This window comes from Platichthys flesus, chromosome 12 (genome assembly GCF_949316205.1).
Source record: "Platichthys flesus chromosome 12, fPlaFle2.1, whole genome shotgun sequence".
Classification (NCBI taxonomy): Eukaryota; Metazoa; Chordata; class Actinopteri; order Pleuronectiformes; family Pleuronectidae; genus Platichthys; species Platichthys flesus.
The window spans coordinates 17060108-17078175 of record NC_084956.1 but is presented as its reverse complement, the minus strand read 5'-3'; the positions used below and the strand labels follow the sequence as shown (position 1 = coordinate 17078175).

Genomic DNA, 18068 nt, shown 5'->3' with positions numbered 1-18068 from the left:
AGTTAGAACTTCAATACCATAGGATATATTATTATAGTTTGCAGGTAAACAGAAAAACTATTTGACTCACAATGACTTCTGGTGTTATGAGGCCTTCAGGATGTAAGTGGAACAGCTGCAAGCCTGAAAATGCAAACAAAAATGGGTCGAAGCTGCAAAATCAGTGCTTCACAAGTTGTAGTTATTGAAACAACAGATAAATTACCTGACAGAAAAACTCAGTACAAGTAACATCAATATCAAACACGTTGATAAGTGCTGAGAATATTATTTTAGTTTTTCAAAGCATATTTAACTAGAGAATTGGAAACTTTGAAGTCATAAAAAGAGATGAGATATAGGCTAAGGTGTATCAAAGTGATAATTTGCTGCTCTCTGGTGGATATTTCACTCAACTGCAGTTTAGTGTTGCGCAATGAGTTGCCAATGAGGTAGCACTGAAGTTTTAAACATTTTGTTTTAGATCAAAATAAAAAAGAGCTACAGGATGTAACACGAAATCAAAAAATAATAAAACTACATGAATACACACAATAGTAATAAACGTAGAGGCCAACAGTGTCTGGTTTCATGACACTCTCCCTTCTTCTTTGCACCAACTTAGTGATACATTTATTGTTTATTTGACATATTGTTAAGAAGAAAAGCGTTATTTCAACTCTGGAGATCTTATAACTTTGGGTTTTTCACTTATTGGCAGCCAATGCAGTATTATTTTTCACCTCCTACACACAAAGCATCTCTGATCCCAAAAGCTTGCTCCAAGACAGAGCAGTTTGCAGAGTGAGACACATTTAAAACTATATGAATATCAATGTACGAGGCACTGTATTACCCAAAGTAGTTGCAAATACACACAGAGACAGAAAACCATGTTAGGTTAATGATAGTTGCTTGGTAATGGGATAGAATTAGGATGTGCCGGGCAGGCCAAACTTACTCTAAAGCTTCAACAAACCTCATTAGGTAAACTGGCTATCTTTCCATGCCATTGTAGAGGTAACGGGTTGGACGTTTGTTTTACTCAACTGTATCAAACATGTGCCCTCTGTACGTTCGATTTCCAGAACATACAATTATTCCAACTTTTCTTACCGTAAATAGGCCATTAACTAATAAGTCTGTGATTACGCTTGTTTTGATGATGTCTGTGATTATGGATCATGTGTCTGACTATGTTTTAGGCATCTCTTCTCACGTGATGTCTTTCCAGCCAATAAAAATGCATGTACATATTAGCTTTGTGCTTCATGAAAGTGTAATTATATTACAAACAATTCAACTATTGTGTCTGTGTCGTTATGTATTTATTAGACGCCATCATGTACAATAATGTCCCCCCAGAACTAGATAATTTCCAGCCTCTCTGGTGTGATACTTGAACATTTCCCATCTGGCAATGCAGTTAAAGCATATGGTTCCTTTTCATTAGTGAACAGCCTAATGTTCAGTGAACCTGCCAAAGAAGGAGCAATGGCTTACAACACACCTGTGGACCCTGAGAGGAAGGCAACTCAGCCAAACTTTCTTATAACTAACACCATGTTTACACTAATATTGGTAAATGTTAAATTAGCTGAACAGGAGTTCACATTATACCATTATCATGTGTAGCCGGGTTAGCATTAGCCAAACAAAGCTGCTGTTTCCTGTTGTGTTGTTAGCAAACACCTTTGCATCAACAACTTTATAAAATCTTCACCAAAAAAAGTAAAACCTACCTTTAAGTGTTTGCTACAGTCCTGTTGGTGTTTGACAAAAGGTTGCTGTGACTTTTTAAAGTGGCTTTCCAATAGTTCCCATACGTGGCAGCCATGTTGGCTCATCACAGCAGAAACACACAGGTGTAGATAATGACAGCAGGGATGGCTGTGTTCTATTCCGATGTGTCAGTGGACTTTACACGTGGAGCCACGAGGAATTCACTTGTATTTGGAATGGAATAGTGCCCTTATAAATGATAATAACTAGTTCCAGCTTGGTTTTGTTTCAATGTGTTTGTCGTAAAATTGTCCCATTATAACACAGCAAGTGATTTCCTCCTTGAATGACCCTGTATAATGTGTGGTATTTAACATCTGTATAAATAGCCATAATGGAACAAAGGCTGTCTCACTTGAAATAGCCCATAAAAAATTATACAAAAATTTAAGTGTAATTATATCCATGTAAACAGAAATGTCAAGATGTTGCCATTTCTCCATGTGTAATTCTTGCCTATGTCCAAACTTGCATCGCTGGTTTATTGTCAGATTGATGCTCCTAATGTCTGCTACTTATTTTTATGAAGCTCCACAGCAGGGCCAGACTTTGTATATGCTCCAGCTTCACAAACCATGATAGTGGTGATTTATATAAAATATTGTGATTAGGTGTTCTGACTATAAAGAAGATTTGCAGAAGTTTGATGAAGGTCCCTCTTAGGGTTTTGGCTTTGTGACAGTGAGCAGATGTCCAAAAAAGTGTTTCCCCTTTAAACTAATTGGTATTCATTTCTAAAACCGCAAGAGTAACCCTGTGGAAAAACATTATTGAAAACATCATATTTATTAGAGCCAAGTACATGTCCTCTGAAACTCCTTCTGACATCAAGCAGTTCTAGCTTTCCGCATCAGTGAGGTCCTTTTGTGTTTTGAGCAATTTGATGGTGTGCTAATGACTCCCCAGCTGTCATCTGGGAGAAGGTGGTGCCAAAATGTGCAGGAGGGTGAAGAAAGCTCAGCCTATTGCACTTGCGCCACAAAGGCAGACTCCCTTGGCAGTCATGAATACCTCGACAATTTCTGGCCTAGGTTAATGTGCACCCCTCTTAGGGACAGTTCCCTCACACCTTTGGACGGACTCACTCCAGGACCGGGCCAAGTAGCAATAGGCTTGCAGTATCTCTTCCCTGTGTCCCATCATTCTTCTCTGCTCAGGGTGTGTCTTCTGTCTGCTCCACAGAGCTGCTCATGCAGATACACAGCTAAGCTCCTTTTAGTGCTCAGGAAAGGCTATTAGTAAGAGACAATGGAAGTATTTGTGGTGGCAAGAGATGATAAAAAGAACAGTAGTAAAAAGAATGAAGTGATGATTTGCATGGTGTGAAGTTTCTTGTCACTCCCTGAGTTGGTTTATTGAGATAAATATCTAATGATAATCACTCTATCTGAAGTCTCGAAATATTTCCCCCTTTTGAAAGAATTATTTTCCCTCACTCTTGTCGCGGGTTAAGGGCAGAGGATGTCACACCTTGATATGCCATATTAGGCAAATTGTGATTTGTGAATGTGTCCTATACAAATCAGATTAGACTGTGTGTTATAAATTAGAAAGCCAGACATTGTTCAACGAGTCCTGACATGATTATTGGTCTTAGTCACAGACTGAATATAAAGATGGATGACATGACAGCTCCCAAAGAGAAGCCAAAGCCTTCTGATCACCACCTGGTGGCTGGCTGCAGTATAGGTCATAATCCTGCCTCTGTGTTAGCACATGGAACATGGAACAAACTAAAAAGTCAAATTAGATCTTTCTCAAAGCTAATTTCTTTCATTTGAAATACTCCTTATCTCTCTTAGTGTGTTCAATTGTTCATGTCATCGATCAGCAGCTCCATCCCCCAGTTAATATTGCTACTACTGAGGAGCATCTGGCTCTAAATGCACAGAATGTCAACGTTTGAATCTGTGCTCATCTTGGCTTAATTCCAAGAGAGTGGGATGAAACTGAGACACATCAATTTTCTATGCAGTCAAAGGTTTTAACATGACAGGTAAGGTTTCCACTAAAGGCATCTTTGTATGTAAAGAGCAGGAAAAGCACTAGTGTAAGTTATGGATATAATGATGCCTGAATTCTATTTAGTTGCTTTTGTTTTCAGTGTTCCAGTATTGTTAATTTGGGTTCACTGTCATTACTTAATCAGATGCTGGAATAAAACAGAGCCTTCATAAATACTGTAATACCTTTGCTTTTCTTTGCCAAAATTATCATAAAAAGGCCTATTGTGTCAGCCACAATGGCATTTTAGAAGGTAGGCAATATGAAACGTCACATTGAATAAACAATAATTTGATAATAACATTTTCTATGAGCAAAACATCCTATATTATAATTTTGGGTAGAATCCCCTAATTAGTTTTTGATGTTTCTCATCTGCGTGTTGAAATTTTTGCATATAAACTAAGGAGTAAAAATATATTGATATTGAGCCACGTTGTTGATTCCCTTTCATTTTATTACCCTATTTGCATTGCACTAAAGTATGTGAGCAACAACATAAAATCAGAAAATTCTTAAATGTGTGAACGTAGCCTTGTTTGCTATGACACCCTCATGCATGCTCCGAGCTGCATGCATGAGGGTGCTGCTTTAATGATGAATGTATTTCGTTTTTTTTTTTTTTTTAAATAGAGGTATCTACATCAGAATATAGAAAACCAATTTCTGACATCAAAGAACTTGTAATGGAAATGATCAAACGACTTATTGCAACTCAGGGTTAATTGCACTTGTACTGTCTGATGTCATGCATCCTGTAAAGCAATTTCCGATTTCATTCAGTGTATGTGGAATTGATTAAAGCCTTGTATGGGCATGTGGAACATAAATCCCCTTTAAAAAGCAGGAAGGGCAGTAACATGATGCTGTTTGTGATGACAGGCGCTTTGAGACTGAAGTGGCTGACCACGCAGCAGGAGAGTAATACATCTGAGTTGGGGTTTGACAGATTTAGATGTGATGACAGATGGCAGGCTGAGTTCCCATGAATAACAAGGAGCAGAGTAGACCTTGGCTTGTCTCTTTAGAATCATATTAAAATTGCATTACTCTGTGCAGTTTGGCTTGAAAGTACAGATCGTAATTTGCTCAGAGGCGAGAGGGCGCACAGGCAGGATGGCTGTGTTTTATACTCACCCTGCTTCTTCCTCTTTTACCTAATTACACACGCTCAGGAATTCCATTCTTAATGAGGTTTTACCATCGCCGGGGACTCAAAATTAAAGAAACACACTTCTGTAATAACTTTAATTGGACTTCTCTGCAAACACTGTGCTGCTTGTGTTTGCTTTTCTTTGCTCTTGTTTTTGTGTGCGTGTTTATATTCATTCAGTTTGTTCAACATTTTTAAATGAGGTTCATAGGATATGTTTTTGGCTTTGTTACGGAGGCAAATCCAGTAGAAAAGTGGAAACATGGGGAAAGACCGGCTGAGGGTACGACCTCTGTAAACGACATCTAGAACACTAAAGCTAAGGTTATTGATTTAACACATTAACTTATTATATGGTATTATACCATATGTAATAGTGCCACCTTGCTTTATCTTCTTGACAATGTGCACATTTGTTAAGCCCACAGACTGTGTTATCATAGACAGACTGTTTATATAGATGGACATGACCAGCCTAAAGCCAAAGTGTCTTTGTTGCCAACAGGTTGCTGCCTGCAGTATAGGTCATAGACCCTGCCTCCTTGATGTTTTACGAAGGGACTCGTACCACCCTAAAAAGTCAAGTACTTGTCAATTTTTCTTTTGTCAAAGATGGTTTGTCATTTTAGGTAATTTTAATCACACTAGTGTTTTTCAAGTGTTAATGTTTCCATTAAGATTTAATTATTTATTTTATTATACAAATACAATACAAACAAGTTTCAATTGCTTACATATACAATATGTGTTATTTCAGGCAGACAGAACCCAAACGCAGACAAACTCTGTTTTGAGGTGGATTCAAAGAGCGTGTTTATTACTCAAGTTATAAACCAACTTTTCAAGGTTCCTGGAAGTTTCTGTGGTCTGACGGTGAATCCAGGCAGTGTGTCTTAAGCTGGTGAGTTGGCAGGCAGGTTAGTTCTTCGGCAGCCAGGGGACAGGATCTGAAGAGGACAAGTACAAATAAAAATACAGGCAACAGTCAACAAGTAATATCAACAAATCTCAAACCTACCAGTGAGGAGAACCGATGGGGGAATATTTACTCAAAAGCTGGACTTAATTTAGACACTTCCAATAAATGTTTGCTTGATTTAAGGGGCAGAAAAATACTTGTTTGGCTCCTGTTTGTCAGTAAGTCATCATAAAGTAAGGTGTCAAAAACTACACAAAAATTTCAAAGTATAGTACAGAATGGTCAGTTATATAAGAAGGAGCTTAAGCTGGAAAGCTAACGTGGGTATTCTATCATGGCTTCTGATGGTGCCAATGGCCCCAGGTCTGCAGAGATGGTCAGGTAAGGAAGTGGGACGACAACTGTGAGTGACAGTGAATTTTGGATTAACAGTAAACCTGTTCTTACTCAAATCACTTAATGATTTTCAAATCATTAAGTGGATGTAAAGAACAAAAACTACCTCTAAACATATTGTGCAACTTATTGTAATGTGAGGCATCAACAGTTAATGTAGCTTCTGTTTTTTTTTATATCATTTGATTTAAATTGACATCATTTAACTACTAATTTTAAGTTATTTGTTATAAAACCAATAAAAGCATTCCTTGAAATTATGAATATAGCAACTAATGGGGTTATTTTTACTTATATCATATATGGGAATTGCTAATGGCAGTTATGATCATATGTTTTACCATATATGGTATAAAATGTCCTTTGATACATTGATCTGATCCTTTGATACTTTGATCTGATCAGGACTCATAGAGAATAACCCTCTCTATGAACAAACCTCACTTGCTTCTTTGATCGTGAGATGAGCAGCTGCACATTTCAAGACTCTGGAGCAAACTCTGCTAAGGACAGAAAACACAGCCAGGTTAGATCTTTTGACTTTTACTGCACGTTGCACTGTAATATATTATAATATATTCATGTTTTGGCTAAAGCTCAAATACATTTTCATAGAGTTTGTTGAGTTAATGTATCACAATTGGTACTTCTGATATCCAGTGAGCCATATTAATATTAATAATACTGTACTTCTACAAATCAAATATACATTATGGGATTTTTTTAATTTAAAGCTTGAACAAACACAAATACAGGAAGTAGTGATTTTGTGGTAGCAGTTGTTTTTTTATATGCACAAATGTTTAAAAGCAGATATTATAATGTTTTTACCGAAGCCAGCAGGTAAACAAAAATCGACATTGATCGAAATAACTTGTGGCGTTAGCGGCTTATATGTAGCCACTTCCGGTGAAAACAAGTGTATTTCCGGGCCAAGACTGTCGTTTAGCTCGTCGCACACAGTTTTCACTCCGACTAATCTCTAGTGTCACACGAGTCCAATGTCTCCCCACAAAAACAAACTTTAAAAAACGACACTTTTGTTGTTGTTTTAAATCGAGGCGCCATTTTGTCTAAGATGTCTACTAGCTAGCATCAGCCCATAGCAACCACATTCAAATGATAACAACACAGCTCCAACACCAAGCGGCTAAATTAGCATGTATCAAAAACACACATGGGTTCCATAACCGAAGCTTCTGCAGCTAATGCTAATTCATGCTAACGATACAAATAGATACAGAAATGGAAATATAATCTCACCCTTTTCTGTTTTCTCCATTGGAGTTTTCTTCTTCATAGGGAGTTAGTTCGCATCCATGGTGTTGAATTACTGCCCCCTCCTGGACTTATTTAACTCCTACATTACTGCCCCCTCCTGGAATTATTTAACTCCTACATTACTGCCCCCTCCTGGACTTATTTAACTCCTACAATGTCAGGGTGTCAGATTTGTCTCATCTGCCCTGTTATCTTATACAAACATTTAATAAGTCCTTACTGCCTTGTCTGTTTACACCATCTTCATTTATTTTGACCCAGTAACTTATACACTGATGCTCTCACCTCTGCAGGAATCCATTTAGATGCCAAGATTATTCATATAGACCCTGTCATTGTAGAGAAGTGCACTATTTTTTTTTTACGGTTGAGGAGGAAAGGGCAGAGTCAATAAGAGGATAATAAGCTGATATTAATAATGAAGATAGCGACAAATGTTTAACAGAGTTCACAGTTAACAACCGGTGTGTTAAAGAGCATTGGGTGCAGCTAGCTCTCACTTCCTGTGTCCTGTATGGCGGATTCTGTATTGTGTTGGCTGAACGTGATAATAATGGCTGATCCTGAATCGTGCTGGCATCTGTTAATGGACTATGATTACAACAAGCCTGATGACACTGCCTGATATATAATATTTCTCCTCAGATACTCAACTATTACTGACAATAATCTATCAATTCATTGACCTTCAGTTGTGCGACAAAGTGTTTATTCTTATTAATGCTGCAAACATCCTTATCTTGCTGGTGTTCTCCTTTATCTTGACGTCTATTGAACTTTTGTCTGTCCTGGGAGAAGGATCCCTCACATATGGCTCTTTCTGAGGTTTCTACGTTCTTTTTCTACGTTCCCTGTTTTTTTTTTTAAAGACGTTTTTCATTGCTCTTGTTGTCGGTTAAGGGCAGAGGATGTCACACATTGTTGAAGCCCCATGAAAAAAAATTGTGATTTGTGAATATGGGCTATACAAATACAATTTGATTGAATGATTGACTTCACAGTAAGGATTGACTCCTACAGTTAAACACTTGCCACATGTTGTGTTAAGGTGGGACTGGAGTTTAAATCATGAATTCTATGTTTCATGTTTCAGGCCCTTGACGGAGCCCAAAAACCTTCTATTGAGATGTTGCCAGGGGCGAAAAGGAAGTTCCTTCTGAGATCTGCTGGCACCAAAGCTCCTGGAGAAGGGACTCAGTCTGCTTTCCCTCCTGAAGAGCTCAAGAGGATCTGCCTGTCCTGTAACACGCTGGAGAAATGGTGCCACATGCCCTTCTTTGCCACCACTGTGACCGGCTGCTTCGTCAGGGTAGCTACTGAAGCCAGCATCAGCAGCCCAATTCACTGTGTTGCTGAAATTGTGTCTGTGATGGAGACCAAGAATGTCTACCAGTTTGGATCAAAACGTACAAACCTGGTATTCAACCTCAGGCATGCTGGTAAAGACCAGATTTTGACTCTCAGCTCTGCATCCAACCAGGAATTCACAATAAGGGAGTTCTTGCTGTGGAAACTGGAGATGATCGCGGCTGGGATGAACGTTCCAACACCTGAAATGATCATGAGTAAGGAGAAGTCCATTAAGGAAGCATTGGATCACATCTTCACTGAGGAAGATATGGACTTTATTGTTGCCCAGCAGAACCGATTCCCAGCAGCATGTCTGAATGTTGTCAAGAGGGAAGTCCAATTCCTCGATAAACAGAGCGCTGCAAGCAGTCATGGAGATGGCGACATGGTGAAAAGGAAGTTACTTGTTGCCGGTGCCGCTTCTGCAGCGCCAGGGAGATCTGCTGGCATCAAATCCAAAAGGCAGGTCGAGCACGGCAAAGGGCATGAGGAGAAGAAAGCTCGTGGAAAGGTGACTCATCCTGCTCTCCCTCCTGAAGAGCTCAAGAGGATCTGCCTGTCCTGTAACACGCTGGAGAAATGGTGCCTCATGCCCTTCTTTGCCACCACTGTGACCGGCTGCTTCGTCAGGGTAGCTACTGCCAGCATCAGCGGCCCAACTCACTGCGTTGCTGAAATTGTGTCTGTGATGGAGTCGAAGAATGTCTACCAGTTGGGATCAAAACGGACAAACCTGGTAGTCAAACTCAGGCATGCTGGTAAAGACCAGAATTTGACTCTCTGCTATGCATCCAACCAGGAATTCACAATAAGAGAGTTCATGCAGTGGAAACTGAAGATGACAGCGGCTGGGATTAAAGTTCCAACACCTGAAATGATCGCGAGAAAGGAGAAGTCCATTAAGGAAGCACTGGATCACATCTTCACTGAGGAAGATATGGACTTTATTGATGCCCAGAAGAATCGATTCCGAGCAGCAGCTCTGAATGTTGCCAAGAGGAAACTCCAATTAACCGATAAACACAGCGCTGCAAGAAGTCACAGAGATGGCAACAAGGTGAAGAGACCCAGGATGAACTGAAAACGTTAAACGAGGAGACAAATCAACTTGACCAACTGAGGACGACAGAGGGCGGCCTGAAGATCACACTCCCTCCCACTGTCAAGTAGGGATGGGTATCGTTTGGTTTATATCCGATACCGGTGCTTAACCGATACTTTTAAAACAAAACCGGTGCCTAAACGGTGCCTGAACCGATACTTAAATAAGTTCAAAAAATGACGCTTGACGACATTTAAGAAAGGCTTTTTTATTGCCAAATATATTAACTGTTTAAAGTAGATCATAAATATAAATCAATACAAAACTACGATTGCCCTGAGAGCTCGACGAACAGCAACTTAAGAAAACACATGCAAGTTGACAAAACACATGCAAACAGCAACTTAAGAAAACACATGCAAGTTGACAAAACACAAGCAAACAGCAACTTAAGAAAACACATGCAAGTTGACAAACACAAGCAAAGTAAGAAAACATCTTCATTAATTTCACACACAACACATTACAGAAACGCGCTGCAAATAGACACACGCGCTGCAAATAGACAAACGCGCTGCAAATAGACAAACGCGCTGCAAATACAGGCGACAACACAACGGAAGTGTTTCCAGAGGACAGCTAAAATGGATGGACACCGCTGCGGGTTGCCGCAGCGCGTGTGTCTATTTGCAGCGCGTTTGTCTATTTGCAGCACGTTTCTGTAAGGTGTTGTGTTGTGAAATTGATGAAGATGTTTTCTTACTTTGCTTGTGTTTTGTCAACTTGCATGTGTGTTTTGTCAACTTGCATGTGTTTTCTTAAGTTGCTGATCGTTGAGATCTCAGGGCCACCGTCCAAATAACTTTTTAACTGAAAACTATGAATTATATATAAACTGTTAACTAAAGTTTACACTTATACTTAAATAAATAAAAATAAATTACAAAAAAAACACACTCTGACTCGTGACTCTGACTTTGGTGCCTGAGCCAATTGAAGATGTCACATGGAGACCCCCGTATCGCCGCGGCTGGGGCTGTCGCAGGCAGGCATTGACGACCTCAGTATTCAATTGGCTCAAGCACCGAAATTAAGCACCGAAATCTGCGTTGCATTTCGGTCCGGGTAGGTACCGGTGCCATATTGGAACGGGTTCTCGGTACCCAACCCTATTGTCAAGTCCAGGAAATGTTCCGCTCCTAAAGCACCGACTGAGGATTACCACAATATGGACCCTTTCACCCGGAGAAGGACAAATATTTTGAATATATCACTTGATCTACACTTTGAATTAATTATATTAGATAACAAATCGTTTTGATTCATTCTTTCTGACTCCTGATGGTGATGGTCTACTCTGACAACTGAAAGTTTCCCAAAAGTAATTATTGGTCCCAAAAATCCAGTACCAGATGGAATGTACTTCATTTTGTGAAGATCGAAATTTTCACCACTTTCAAATTTTCTGCAAATTTTGGTAGGAATTTGAGCATGTTAAAGCCCTAAAAAAGCCAATTCATTTGTCTGAATAATACAAATAATTATAATAATCCTTACAATTTCAATAGGGCCTCACAGTCTGTCAGTGCCTGTCAGTGCTCGGGCCATAAATAAAATGATTGACAGCAGAGACTGACTCTTTACCAAATTTGCAAGATCACCGAACTGAGATAGGATTCAGGACCCTTGTTGTTCAATAAATTAGAGAATCGTACTGTTTCTCAATAACTGTTATGATGGACAACAGAAGACAACGGCCCACTTGTAGCAACTGTAATCAGTCATTTCTCAGAGCACTTCGCTTTAGTGTTCTTATGTTACACTACTTTCATCCAAGAATCCATTTGAATGTATCTCTCTTCTCTGCTTATTAAAAGGAAATTGAGATGTTTCTTTTTTATTGTAGTTTGTAAGGTAAAATTATGCATTCAGACCTCAGACAGAAAGATCAGAGTCACGTGCACCGAAGCAAGTTTACTCACCAGATCTCAACGTCAGGTCAAGGACATCTTGTATAATGAGAATGTCATAAGACCAATAATACTTTACATGTAGTATGCAAAGGGTCATCTACAAGCACAATCTAAAATATCACTTTGATGTTCAATAGTAGAGTTACAAGTCGATTGATAAGAAGAAGAAGATTGATAATGTCGATATTTTCACGCCCTTGCAGATTAAACTATGCTAACAAGACAGTCAGGGTGACCCTGCTATTATACATTTCATTTATAAACTATGATGCAAAGTAATAATGCTTAGATTGCAATCCTTGGTGAACGACTTTTCTTGTTTGAAAAGTGCTGTGGAGATTGTGATTGTGTTTGTGTTGTGTGTTTTGTGGCTGTGTTCTCCCCCTTCCCTTCTGTGTCTCCCTGTGTGTTGTGTGTGGCAGGGGGTGTGGCTGGCTGGTGGCTGCAGCCGGACGAGGCACACCTGCATCCAATCCTCCTAATCATCCTCCTCCATATAAACCTGGGCGTGTCAGCACTTCAACGCCAGATTATTCCGTCCAATACGGTAGCAAGTGATAAGCAGGACACTCTTGACTTCTTTGTCTTTTAGATGTGCACTAACCTTGTTGCTTTCTTCATCCAGAACCCTTGTGTACCTTTTCGCTCGGCTCTTCATCCTCCACATTGCCAGGACCTACAAGCCAGCCAGCACTCTGCTACTCCTGCCTTCCTTTTCCTCGCCAGCTAATAAACTCTGTTCATTTAACCATCTACAAACCACTCTGTGTCTGCTTTGGGGTCCGAACCTTCACTTAGATGTAACAAGTGCATACTTAAAGATTATGCTCAGGAGAAATGGTGAGTGCACAGTCCACACAAAGCAGGACTTGAAACAGATTTACGTCCTGAGGCCTGCTTGGTTTTGTTCAGGGATCAAAACCATTGTGATGAAAGATTTGGGTCACATGTTTTCAGTAAAAATTGTAATAAGGTAAACATGTTGTGTTTAACACTTTTGATATTTAAAATTTCATTCGAATTTCTAATAATAACCCTGTCTCCTAAGAATTACCCACAAACATTGGGGCTGCTGTGACTGCTGAGGAAGAGCGGGTTGACCCCGAACCAGAAAGTCAGTCTGCATGGTGTCCAAATTGCTCCTGACGCCTGAGCTGAGAGTGAATGAATGGTATGTGACAGAAGTAGTGTGTGTGTGTATAATATTTAAATAAAGTAATTCAATCAAGAACGTTTGTTTAGTCAGTGATTACAGTAAATCGTAGACTATGTACTCAACAAAGCAGCCCTTGGTGAATCAATACATTTTCTCACACAACAAGAAAGTAGGCTACATCTCAAGAGTAAATCAATATTCTTTTCTCTTGCCCTTGTTTAAATAAGGAATTTTGGATCCACTCTAGAATCTCAATGATATTTTTGCTTTAGGCGTGTAAGGGACTGATCAATGACAATATTGTCACTTCCATGAAATTCTCTGCTCATATGGGAAGCTGCAGCACCTGAGCCAGTCATAAGGAGAGAGGCCACACTTTGTATGCGTGTAAATGTTGTCTGTAAATAAAAGCATGGAAGACTCTGACACTGTTTATGGACATTTCTTCGCAAACATCCTCAACGTGTTGTGAGTGCGTGACATGAATAAACCAGCACTCTAAAACTCTGCACTGATTCCAGCTCAGAAACAGTTTCTCTCGTCTGCTCAAAGAAGTAAAGCCATCTCTCTGCTTTAGCTCTCCAAGAACTCACATTACTGTTATAGGCATAAAGAGCTGAATCTTCCTATTCTTGTTGCGGTTTAATATTTCAACGCAGTGTGTCATTTTCAAAGGCAGAACTAATTGCTGATATTAATTATTTATTTCACTTTTGGCGTTAGCACTGATCAGTGTGATAATGATCTGATTAGTCAAGCTGTGTTATGCTTCGAGACACAGAGCAAGATCGTGAGGGACAAAAGTCTCTTTTTAAAAGGAAAGATATTTCTTGAAATCTTAAATTTTTTTTGAATGATCTTTGTATCACCTGACCCCTCATCTTTGCACATGTTTTGAAACATTTAACACATAAAATGGACTGTGAATAGTCAGACTTCATACAACTATTTTCTAGTCTTATTCCGCTACTCAAAGCACTTTACAAGTCACATTCACTGATAGGCACCTACACATACATTCATACAGTGCCACTTTATGCAGCAGTTATGTAACACTAACTATTCTAACACTGCTGAACAGCCTTCAGGGTCAATTTGGGGTTCAGCATCTTACCCAAGGACACTCGAACCACTGATCTTCTGATGAGTGGAGGAGCAGGCATATCTCCTGAGTCACAAAATCAATGTTAAAGACAAAAAAAAAAAATCCACCACACATATCTTATTCGAATGGATTATATATATTTTTTTATTCCATGTATCCAGGTAGAGTAATAAAAATACATCCCTGATTAGACAGAGGTTCACTATTTTGTCTAAACCAAGGCCCCTGCTACAAAATGGAAAATATTCTGGAGACCCTCTTGCATATATACCTTGACTAAGATATTTTTTTCACACTTCTTGAAAGAGCAACACAAGAGAAATGTCTTAGAAAGGTATTTTCGCAAGTCAACAGAATTCCCATATACCGTGATCCTTTTAATTAAGATTAAGATTAAGATTAAGATTAAGATGCATTTATTAGTCCCAAACACATGCACAGACACGCACAGGCATATTCATGCAGGTAGGGAAATTTAACCTCTGCTTTTTACCCATCTGGTGCAGGACACACAGAGCAGTGAGAGACCATGTACGGCGCCCGGGGAGCAGATGTTGGGGGAGTAAGGTGCCTTGCTCATGGGTAATGGATGAATCTGGATAGTTCTCCATTACCCCTGGACCCCCTGACAGTGTGCCACAGACACTAGAGAGCAGTAAGCAGGAACCAATCAGACTCAAAATGCCTTGTATGTCAGGACCTATTGTTCGTTTTACTGCTGCTAATCAATATGGTTGAGTGTGTTGGAGGGGGAGAAAAACCTCACCATGGCGTGCTTCACAATTTATGAGAGTTTGTGACAGCTGACATTTTAATCTAAATGTGGTTTGGTCAACTGCAGCTGTTTCACATCTTAAATTGAACCCCTGTCTCTCATTACAGGGTGTCAACATCTTTGTTGGACAGACGGGAGGAACATTTGATTTCAGCACAACAGGTCAGTGCCTTGCATCTTGTTTAGATATGTCACATTTAAGTAAAAAGTAATTTGTGTCAATAAACATGAGAAATTGTAAGCAGAATGGAAACCTGCTTCAAGCCAAATATAAATATACATTTGATCTTCATGTGTTGCAGCGCTGTCGCCTCACTGCAAAAGGGTTCCTGTTTTGGCAGGGGCCTTTTGCATGTTCTCCCCATGTCTGTGTGAGTTTTCTCTGGGGACTCCAGCTTCCTCCCACTGTCCATAGACATGCAGATAGGAGTTAGATCAATTGGAGCTTTTAAATTGACCATTAAGTGTGATCTGTTCACCCCATGTCAGCCCTGTGATACCCTGGCGCCCTACCCAGGATGTACCCCATATACTCCAGCCCCACCACAACTCTCAAGATTATAAGCGGTCAAGATAATTGATGGATAGTCATCATGTGCTATCAGTTAAGTGTTTTCACCCTAAACCTAGCTGTATATCATGGGAATCTTGTTGAGCATTATCTTAACCATGATCTTTAAAGAAATAATTCACTAAATTTTGCACAAACCACATCAAACCACATTGCAGTGGAATGGGTTATTGATATATTCCCTGCTCTTTGCTAAGGGTGATTAAAAAAATCCACTCCCAGGCAGTGATTAAACCACAGTCTAATTCAAAAATAAATTGAATTGATTGCCTACCCAGCCTTTTTAAACCACACTGTAGGCTGTGTAAAAAGAAAAACAGCGTAAACAGAAACAAAAGATTAGCAAAGATTAAAGAAAGGTTACAAAAACATTGGTTGATTGGCAGAATTCGATTTGCTCATGCAGCGTACCTTAATAATCATTTAACAACCACTCAGGATTGAGCGTGAAATGCCCCGCAGAGTTTGTGGAGCATAATTTACGTGAATGTAATTATTTCCCCTCCATGATTGGAATTTGTGTGAAAGTGTACGTTTTTATGTCACAAACATAAAGAGTCTGTTTTAAATTGATTGTACCCCTTACTACTAACTTAGAGCAAGATATTTCAAATTAAGACATTTTGTACAGTTTTTTTCTCTTACAATTGAAATTAATTAAACAGTGTTTCTGAAGTTAATGCACACACAGCTATAGCTTCACTTGGTCTGTGATGCTTGATGCCAGTTTATTTTTTTTAGGTAATTATTGGCCTTCATGGATTTGCTGGACAACTTCGTTATCCCCGTCAGTGCATCTTTTACAATGGTGTAGCATTTTGGGTAAATGCTAAAATATTGATGTATTATTGCCTCACAGCAAGTGACAGGTAAAAATCTGTACATCCTCTGTCAATAACACTCGAGTGGAGCAAGGAAAAACAACCAAAAAGACCCATTGAACATATGTGTCCTCCTGTACTGAAACTGGGTGATGATTCCACACAGGCACAATCAAATGTATTTAAAATGTGGATTCATTCCAGGCAGAGAATGAGCAGGTGAAGGTTTGGCTATACGCTTCTAAAAGGGATGGATGAAATCTTGGGTTGTCTATTGAACGGTTTTGCTCGGTCTGGGTTGCGCTGTTCGTGAAGTCATTTCACAGATGATTTGGACAGAGCCTGTTCTCGTTATCTGAAGTTGCCAATAACAAAAGACACCATGTTTATGAAGGTGATAAGAATCCAAAATTATATTTGGATGACTTTTCCCTTTTATTGAAAGTGCCACACCGAGGCTGAGTGTGTATCTCTCCACTTTGGGGATTTGTTGGATAATAAGACATATTTGACAATTTTGGCTCTAGCGATGAGTCAGATTTCTCGTTGCTAATTATAGCACTACCAGTGGAAAATAAATAGTGGTGCTCTTCTTTCTGCTGTCTTATTCTGAATTAAAAAGGTTTATATAAACTTCAATTCTTTCAGATATACATCTTATTCATCCCGGGATACAATGTTCCGCAAAGGAGTTGCTATCACATGGTGGGTTTATAAAGCAGCATCAAACTTTACCGTCCCTTAGGTAGATCAGCATGTAAAAATATTGCCCACATTCTACCATAACTCTGTATATGAAACAGGAAAGAGGAATGTTTTCCTATAAAATCTAACCAAAAAGGCAATGAGACGTCCAATAAAGTCTTGAACTCAGGGAGCAATGGACCAATCCCTCTGTAGCATGATGAGTCACTCTGTCACAGAGAATATCCTCTACATTGAATAGTACAGGCGCCCGTACCCATGGAGGTGATTAGGCATCCTCCGTAACGATGCATTAAAGTATGATTCATTGAAGTACAACCTACTTTAGAGTGTGCCATATGTCTAACTTTCCAGTGTATTCACAACCTCGGGGGGGGGGGGGTATGACTCACGGTGTGCTCTGAAGAGATGGAACGATAAATCAGGCATGCAGGTCAAGGAAACATAGAATAAAATCTTATTGTTATTAAAGTAGAGATGAAAATGAAACATAAACCTCTCTTACATAAATCTTACAGTAGGCTATGTATGTTTTTTCACAACCAGGAACAACTCGGCTTGATGTTAACCAGAGAGACCAAGTTGATACTAAGTGATTCTAATTAAGTTTTTATGTGGTTCTGTGCGGATGCTCCCTGACCGGATTGAATCCTGAGAACTGTGATGCTGCGAGTTAAAACCTTTTTGATAGCTTTAAAAAAACATGCAACGCTCTCTTAAAGCTGAAACGTCTGAGGCTGCCAGGAAACTTTGAAGTTGGATCTCACCTCCAAACCTGCCACCGTCTCTCTCTTTCCTCTTGTTTTGTTTTGCTCTTTTTACGGAGCTGGCACAGACTTCAGGCACATTAGCTCGAACTCGACTGCATGAAACAAAAGAACAGAGCAAAACCTCTGTTGTGTGTCTGGGTGTGTGTTTGTGAGTGTGTGCGCGGGTCATCTCAGTACAAATGTTGCTTGGATGCTCTGCTAACCCCTAAGAACACACCTTTTTTCTGTATCAATACATCTGCAGTCGGTTTCCAGCTTGCCAGGCCTCTGACCTAGAAAGGCAGCA

General features: G+C 39.5%; 1 long non-coding RNA gene across 1 annotated transcript; it reads right to left on the bottom strand.

Moving 5' to 3' along the window:
• Positions 1-5680: 5680 nt before the first annotated feature.
• On the bottom strand, positions 5681-7543 carry LOC133966005 (uncharacterized). The gene is made up of 3 exons (XR_009923913.1): positions 7497-7543; positions 6673-6733; positions 5681-5865 (listed from the first exon to the last, which is right to left on the bottom strand). It is a non-coding gene; the product is annotated as an uncharacterized LOC133966005 (long non-coding RNA).
• Between the last annotated feature and the right edge of the window lie 10525 nt (positions 7544-18068).